This window comes from Cibotium barometz, chromosome 22, assembly GCF_041138505.1.
Source record: "Cibotium barometz isolate CiBa-2024 chromosome 22, ASM4113850v1, whole genome shotgun sequence".
In the NCBI taxonomy this organism is placed as follows: Eukaryota; Viridiplantae; Streptophyta; class Polypodiopsida; order Cyatheales; family Cibotiaceae; genus Cibotium; species Cibotium barometz.
This window is the reverse complement of record NC_141067.1, coordinates 41,224,594-41,232,194: the sequence shown is the minus strand read 5'-3', so window position 1 is coordinate 41,232,194 and position 7,601 is coordinate 41,224,594. Positions and strand designations below refer to the sequence as shown.

Here is a 7,601-nt window from a genome sequence, read left to right as displayed (position 1 = left end):
TCTTACAAATCCCAAGACACTTTGCTTTGCTATTGTTTGCCATTTTCACCTTAATTTTAGGTGTTTCATGAATATGCATGCCTAGTCTTTGCATAAGGTCCTCTGTCATGATGCAAATTTGTGCACCCCCATCTACTAGACCCTTCTTAACTAGCCTTCCCTTGATGTAGCAATCTAATATAGGTGTAATGTCCTCATCCATCTCGGCTTGTGAAATTTTTACAACAGGCACATTCTCTTTTGTTTTTCTCCTAGTGCTCACGGACTTTGTTAATTCTCTCCTAACTTGTGGACATAAGGCCAGAAATTGAGGCCACAAGATATCAGGACCCTTACCTCTCATGTCTTCCAAAAGGTTGTATGGAGCCATACCATGTCCAAGGGGGAAATCTTGGAGGTTTATACGACGTCGTCTCCTCTTGACTTCCTTGTCTTCCTTCACTTTCTTTCCTCGTCCATGGTCACTTTGTGATGCCACACCTCCTTTTCCTTCTCTTTTCCACGCCCTCGTTTGACACCATTTGCTTCAATATCTACCTCCTTGGCCTTTGTTACCTCTACCACATGTACATTTGGGTCCGGCAAGGGCGCAATTCCTTCCACTCCTCGTGGAGGTGGTCTTGTTGCATTAGGCCTCTGCAAAAACATCGGTTGTTGTTGACTAGTGCCTTCACCTGCATTCATCACTGGATAATTCATGTTAGGCTTCCCTGGCTCCCCACGAGGGCAAGGACAACTATACATCCCATGCCCTGACTCTCCGCAATTCCAACATTGCAAGAGTCGCCTAGGTCGTTGCTCTCGTTCTTCAACCCTTTTAGCTTGGCCCTTCTGTTCCACAGCTTGTGCAAAGTGGATAGACAAGTTATTTAAAGACTCATTTAACTTTTCTATCACCTCGATTGTGACCTCAGGTAATTCTCTACGAGTGCAAGACTCTACCTCTTCCCTAGGCTTTGAGTCATCAAAGATAAAGCCCCCCCCAAGCATACACCTCATCTTTCGGAGTTTCTTGGTAGCCCTAGCCTCAGCAACATCAAATGTTGTGGGCTCTCCTGACTCTACTTGCAATTTTAGTGATGGGTACATCCCTGCAATAAATCTCTCCTTCTTCAAGAATTCTGCACCATCTCTAGGGTTAGGAAGACTACGCAACCAGAGTCCAAAGACGTAAGAATTCTAGCTTATAACTCAAGTAGTCCTCTAGGTCCTTTTGCTTATGAGCAACTATTTCTTGCCATAGCTTTTGTGTGTTCAAAGGAGTGAAGTAATTGTCTCTAAAAAGTTGTATGACCCCCTTGTAATCTACTCATGCGGGTGCAGGTAGAGATTGAAACCAAGTGGAAGCATCTCTTCGTAGGACCAACTCAAACATGTCTAAGCATTCTTGGTCTCCTACCACTCTCTTTATGTGAAGTGCCATTCTAAAGTTTGATAAGAACAACTCGGCATCCTCACCGGGCTCTCCAGAGAATAAGGGGTAGCCACTCATTTGCCTAGTGGTATCCATGCTTAAGAAGAAGAAGCACAAATAGGATTGCACAAAGGTTTTTCTTCACTCTCTTTCTCTCTCACTCTTTTTTTTTCAAAGTAGAATAAAAATGTAGACGTCAAAGCTTATATTGTAACGAATAAAAGGCAAAAAAAATGGATTAACTGAGGCATTAATAAATGGATTAACTGAGGTAAAATAAATGAATTAATTGAGGCATTAATGGCTGCTACTTGCCTAGGTCCAAATATACGACGAATGACACGCTGAAATTGCAACTTACTACCAACAACTATGTGTATTTCTTGCCTAGCATAAGAAATTAACCTATCATATAAGTCTTCTTGATTCATAAAACTAAGCTAAAACAAGATTAAAATATGCACATCAAAGGAAATGGTGTAATCTACAATGGGAAGTATGACAGGATTAGGTGATGCTAAAACCTCTCTTAGTCTTTCTGGACCAAAAAGAAGAACCATGCGTTGTTGGTAGAAAATTTTTCTATCAATGCAAACATTCACTCTAATGGAGTGCACCTAATGAAACTAGTTGAATTGAATCCCAAGAGGATTAGGAGGAGGTGGATTATTCATGAAAGATCACACCAAAGTACCAACTTTCCTTCTTAAAACATGATATCCAACAAGCACACAAGGAAATTTATGTGTTAAAGAGATCGATGTACCTTAAATACCCATTCAAAAACTTCTCGTCCTCAGTGGGGGCACCAAAATTGAGGCAGTCCGGGGAGGGCGGGCAACAAGAAGAGCGGCCTCTAACCACTCCTCAAGGCTCTCGTGTTGCTCAATGGGCTTGAGGCACAACGCAACACAAACACAAGAACCCCAAAACCACACACTCAACAAGAAAGGGGCACCACCTAGTTATGTGTGTGAACTAGGTTACCAAAGATCTTTCCTTGTAGCCAATAAATACAAGCTAACCATATACATCAATCAAAAAAACACACACACCCTCAACAAACACTCATAACATATGGTATTATGTGTGGACGAGACTAGCATAACACAAATATATGCACACCAAACTTGGAAAAGAACTTAGAGAGACACTATAAGCTTGATTTTGTTGTCGGTATACACATGGTCTTAAGGTTACGGGAGAGAATTATTGAGGATGAGAGGAGAGTGTGATGTAGAGGTTTCAGTAAATAACTTGTAGTAATGCCTACTCAAAAAGTAGTAGAGTGGGTGCTTATTTACATATGTTAGTGGTTAGTAGTTAGTAATCACTATAAAAGGTTAGTAGTACAATATAAAAATGGGTGAGAAGGGCTGAGAGGTTGAGTAAGAAGAGTAAAGATTTGGAAGAATCCTTTGTGTGGTTGAAAGGTCGAAGAAGCTTGGATTCTCCCATGTGTAGATCTTTAAGTTAACCGTCGATCTCCTTCTTGCATTTGACGCCACAAAAGTTGATTGAGCTGAAGAACATGGGGGTTTTTGTAGATGGAAACCCCATATTTGCAGAGGTTAATATGATACATTCATGCTGAATTTTTATGTATTTTTTGAGATTGGGAAAATAATTTAGTAATATGGGAGTAGTAGGGAAAGAAATGGAGATGAAGTATGGGTGTAGAGTAGATATGAGAGCAAATGGAGATGGAAGGAGAGGGCAAAGGTGGAGAGAGTGAGAGAGGACATGAAGTTTGCAGGTTTGATGGAGTGAGAAAGGAATGAGTAAGTGTGTAGGTGATGAATGTGTAAGGGAGGTGAGAAGAGACTAGGTGTACCTTGCCAAAAAGTGGGCAGACTGGGGTCCAATAAAAAATTCATATCTCACCACCATTAGCTCCAAAAATTCTCAAAACAATTGAGCATATTCCTGAGCTCCCGAGCTAACTTTTGTCTTTTGATGACCAGTCCAAATTCGGAGTGGAGGTGGGCGCAAAAAACTCAGCAGAATCATGTATTTTCTGAATTTTTAATATCTTTGTGTGGGTCCCCATTGGTGGAATTTCTTGATAGCTCCAAGAGTGAGCCCCCCAATACATCATACCCTGACCTTAGAGACTCAAGTGTATGTAGACACTTGCATGGAGGAGATTTTTTCTATTTTATAAAGGATTTACATAATAAGAAAAAACAAGCTACTAGTCAACATATCATGACAATATGGTTATTATGATAGGAAAATAAAATAAACAAAGAGATCTAATTGTGAATAAAATATATAAAAATAATTGATATATAAAAAAGTATTTAGTAAAAATATATAAAATATTTAATAGTTAAAAATATATACAACCCTCATTATTTTAGGGTAAATGAGAGAATAAAAGATGAAATAGTCTAAGGAAAAAAGTGATTTGGGTAGTAGGCTTTCTACATGGTGTGGGTAGAAATGTGAGGACATAGGATTTACTGATGCATGGTGAAGCTGAAGCATATGTACAATGATGGTCCAAAAGTATTATGAAGAATAATAATAATAGTAATAAATAAATAAAAATATATTTAGATTTTGTAATACACACACCTAATGAAGTATTTACATAACTAGAGAAAATAGAGACCCCATATTTAGGCCCTTATATGAAATGAAATATTTACACAAAATGGGCCGTAATAATTTTATTTATTTTTGATGAGTAGCTAGCAAAAACTTTTTTTTAATAATATAGAAAATATATAGAAGATATGGGTAAAGTCCCTAACGCACACACGCCTATTTACAGTGAAAAGGTGTTTATGACAAAGAGTTTATGTGATTTTCCTTGGCCGAGGTAGCTCCTTGTGGTAATGTGGATAGCCGAAAAAATGGCTATCAACACACACACACACACACACATACATACATACATACATACATACATACATATATATATATATATATATATATATATATATATATATAGAGAGAGAGAGAGAGAGAGAGAGAGAGAGAGAAAGATTATACAATAGTCCACCATATACATAATCTCTAATAACTTTCTTCCTATATTTATAAAATTAAGATTTTTTAAATCTTTTATTTCACTACTTGGATAAGAATAAAATTTTACTATGGACCCTATTTTTTTATATGTGCTTGCAAGCTTTAAAATATTATAAACACCTCATGTGAACAAAAGGCTCATGACAAAATACCCAAAGAAGAGAGAATTATTACGGATGTTAACTCTTCTAGGTTGTTTTTTAAGACTTGTATTCCACCTAATGTACTGTTTTGCAAAGTCCATATAGGTTGCTCTTACTTAGGTCCTACACTCAACCATGATATGAATGTAACATCTACTTTCTTGTCACTTGTGTGCAATTTTCATTTTTCCACAATCATGTGGATTGCATAACATCCTAATTGTCATTATGTAGATGCATGTCTCCCATGGTTAAATAAGTTTTTATCTTTATAAGGAAGTGATTTAACTTCAATATACTTTGGACTCCACACACCATCAAGGCCAAACAAAATACATGCCATAAATAATAGCTACATGAAACCACCACCACTCAACTTGCTTTAGTATTGTGTGTAATGATGGAATCAGAGGCAAGTAGCATTACAAAGATCTAGTATATATAGGTGATAAAAATATGTGACTGACAAACAAGAATATGTAACTTAATCCATTTATATCAATTAAGACTCATGCAAAGAAAATTCCAAATTTATGCAAACAAAACAAAGATGAAATATCTAGTGTCTACTCTTGAATCCCTTTATTATTGACAAAACAACGATGCAATATTTAGTCTCTACCCTTGAATCCCTCTATTATTAACAATATCATTTGATTAAGGCTTTCCTAGAAGTCTCTCAATGTCCTTGCATAAGGTATGATAAAGAAGAGGTTAGAAAAAAAGTAGCTATATTTTATCTTACTCGCTAATTAATATGTAGGAAAAGTAGCTATATTTTATCTTAATCATTAATATGTGGGAACATGGAATCACCAAAATAATCCATCACATCAAATAGATGTAGTTAATAAATCTTTAATAAGAGTAGTCACATACTAGAAGAATATCCTTCAAGAAGAATATTCGAGTCCATATCTACACATTTTGGACGCTTTGTGTAGCTTGGATGGCATTACATCTATAAGAAGGATAGCATGTCGTATTACTCCACATTGGATGGAAACAACTCCGACCTAGGACCATGGAAATAATGGTGAGATGTTAGAAACATGGTTCATTAGCTTTTTCGACTTGTGAGCATGGAAATAATGGAGATGTTTAGAAACATGGTTCATTACTATATTAGATTTTATTAATTGAAGTCTTCAAAATACAAGTAGAAGACATACGTACCCAAGATACAGAGAAGTCACATCATCTTCTTGGATTGATTTTGGAGATTCTTGGGTTGATTTAGCAACTACTATTTCTATAGAGTGGGTGGAGGATAAGTTGTCACTTGAACACTCTTGGATGGTATGAGTGCTCACACCCAATAAGGAAACATTGTCCCTTATAGAAATAGCCTTGGAAAGCTACATATGTCAATAGAACCTTCATAAGATCACCTAAGTTTCTTCATCACACAACTTTGTCAAACAGTGAATCATAACTTCTTACCTCTAGTTTGAGAAGATTGTTTTCTTCTTGAAGAAGGGCTTCCTACAATCAAAAATTCAAAAACAAAAATGCAACACACCACAAATTACTTTCAAGATTTTTAACAAAATCCACATCTTTACTTAATTTCAAGATCTTCAACAAATTCCACATGATGTGGAAGCTCTCACAATCAACCACATTGACTCACCCACTCATGTCAGTCAAGGAAGTCACACATTCAAATCATGTTCATTATGGGGAATTCTTAGAATCCCATGCACTTTCCTAAAATCTCATCCACTTCATACCTCTAATGCATGCCTAGTAGTGCGCTCACTATCTTGCCACAATAGTTTGGTATTGGGAACATTAAAAGTATTATAGGTACCATTTTCTCACGTAGATAAAGCAAAATAGAAATGAAATACACAAACTTATTTGAGACAACAACTAGTGAGGGTATGGTAATTCCTACTCAAAAAATTATGGTGCATATAGAGTTTTTAGTGGGTATGCTATGGCACATCAGTCTTATAGTATGCTAACTCCTCATAAGGTAGTAATTGGTTGTTGTCATGATCCTAGCCACTTTGCAAGGTAATGCCTTAGGTGGTCTACTCTAAGAACTACGAGAGATAAGCTAATGACAAGTGTTTCTATGCTCATGTCTATGGGTGGCATTCTAAGGGCATGCTAGTCCTTAGCTTAAAACATGATATAAATACTCAAAGTTGTTTTCCAACAATAGAATATTAGGGCCCCTATATGCTACAATATAGAGTAAGTCATTCCTAAACATGTTGTAAAATCAAACTAAGCCTAAGAACCAAGAACCTTAGAGCATCTAGAAGCTAAACTCTTGCATGAATTATTCTTAAAATGATTGTAATCAAAGATCAAGGATGTTTTTTTTATAATTATTAACAATATATTGGTTTTTAAAAAAACTAGCTTTAAGTCCAAGATCCCCTCATAGTTGCCATTTTTCACCACCCACAGTAGGCACCTTTTATTCACGTGTAGGCGATGTCATTGAGGAAAACATTATCAGGTTTGAACTAAGGACCACCTAGTCTTAGGCATATACCTTCACAACTTGGGCTATCACCTAATTGGCCACATACTAGTCTTTTAGAAAAAAATTTACTTGAATGATGCTTGGTGAAAAATATGGCTTCGAAAATAGGTCTATAAGGAAAGTCTATAAATCTAGATAACATGGATCTTCTTACATATTCCCCCTAAAAGAAATTGAGATGGATACAACTTAATATAAGTTTTTTATATTTTATATTTTTGACACTCATGCCACATGAAAAGTAACACAATTCATCTTTATGGCTATATGTACAAATAAGAAGTCTCTCACTAAAAAGAGACATCTAAAAAGAATATGCAACACAATTCATCTTAATGGCTATATGTACAAATAAGAAGTCTCTCACTAAAAAGAGACATCTTACTAAGATGTCTATTTCTAAGAATGTAACATAGTTGGACCTAAGGTTGTTTTGGAAATTTTGTATATAATATTTTTAGATACTATTTATTTCACTCATGATAAATTTATAGTCCCTAAA

General features: G+C 36.0%; 1 long non-coding RNA gene across 1 annotated transcript; it reads right to left on the bottom strand.

The window, feature by feature from the left end:
• Positions 1 to 5,517: 5,517 nt before the first annotated feature.
• On the bottom strand, positions 5,518 to 6,083 carry LOC147626616 (uncharacterized). Its single transcript, XR_015268677.1, has 3 exons — positions 6,040 to 6,083; positions 5,773 to 5,954; positions 5,518 to 5,612 (listed from the first exon to the last, which is right to left on the bottom strand). It is a non-coding gene; the product is annotated as an uncharacterized LOC147626616 (long non-coding RNA).
• Positions 6,084 to 7,601: the final 1,518 nt, after the last annotated feature.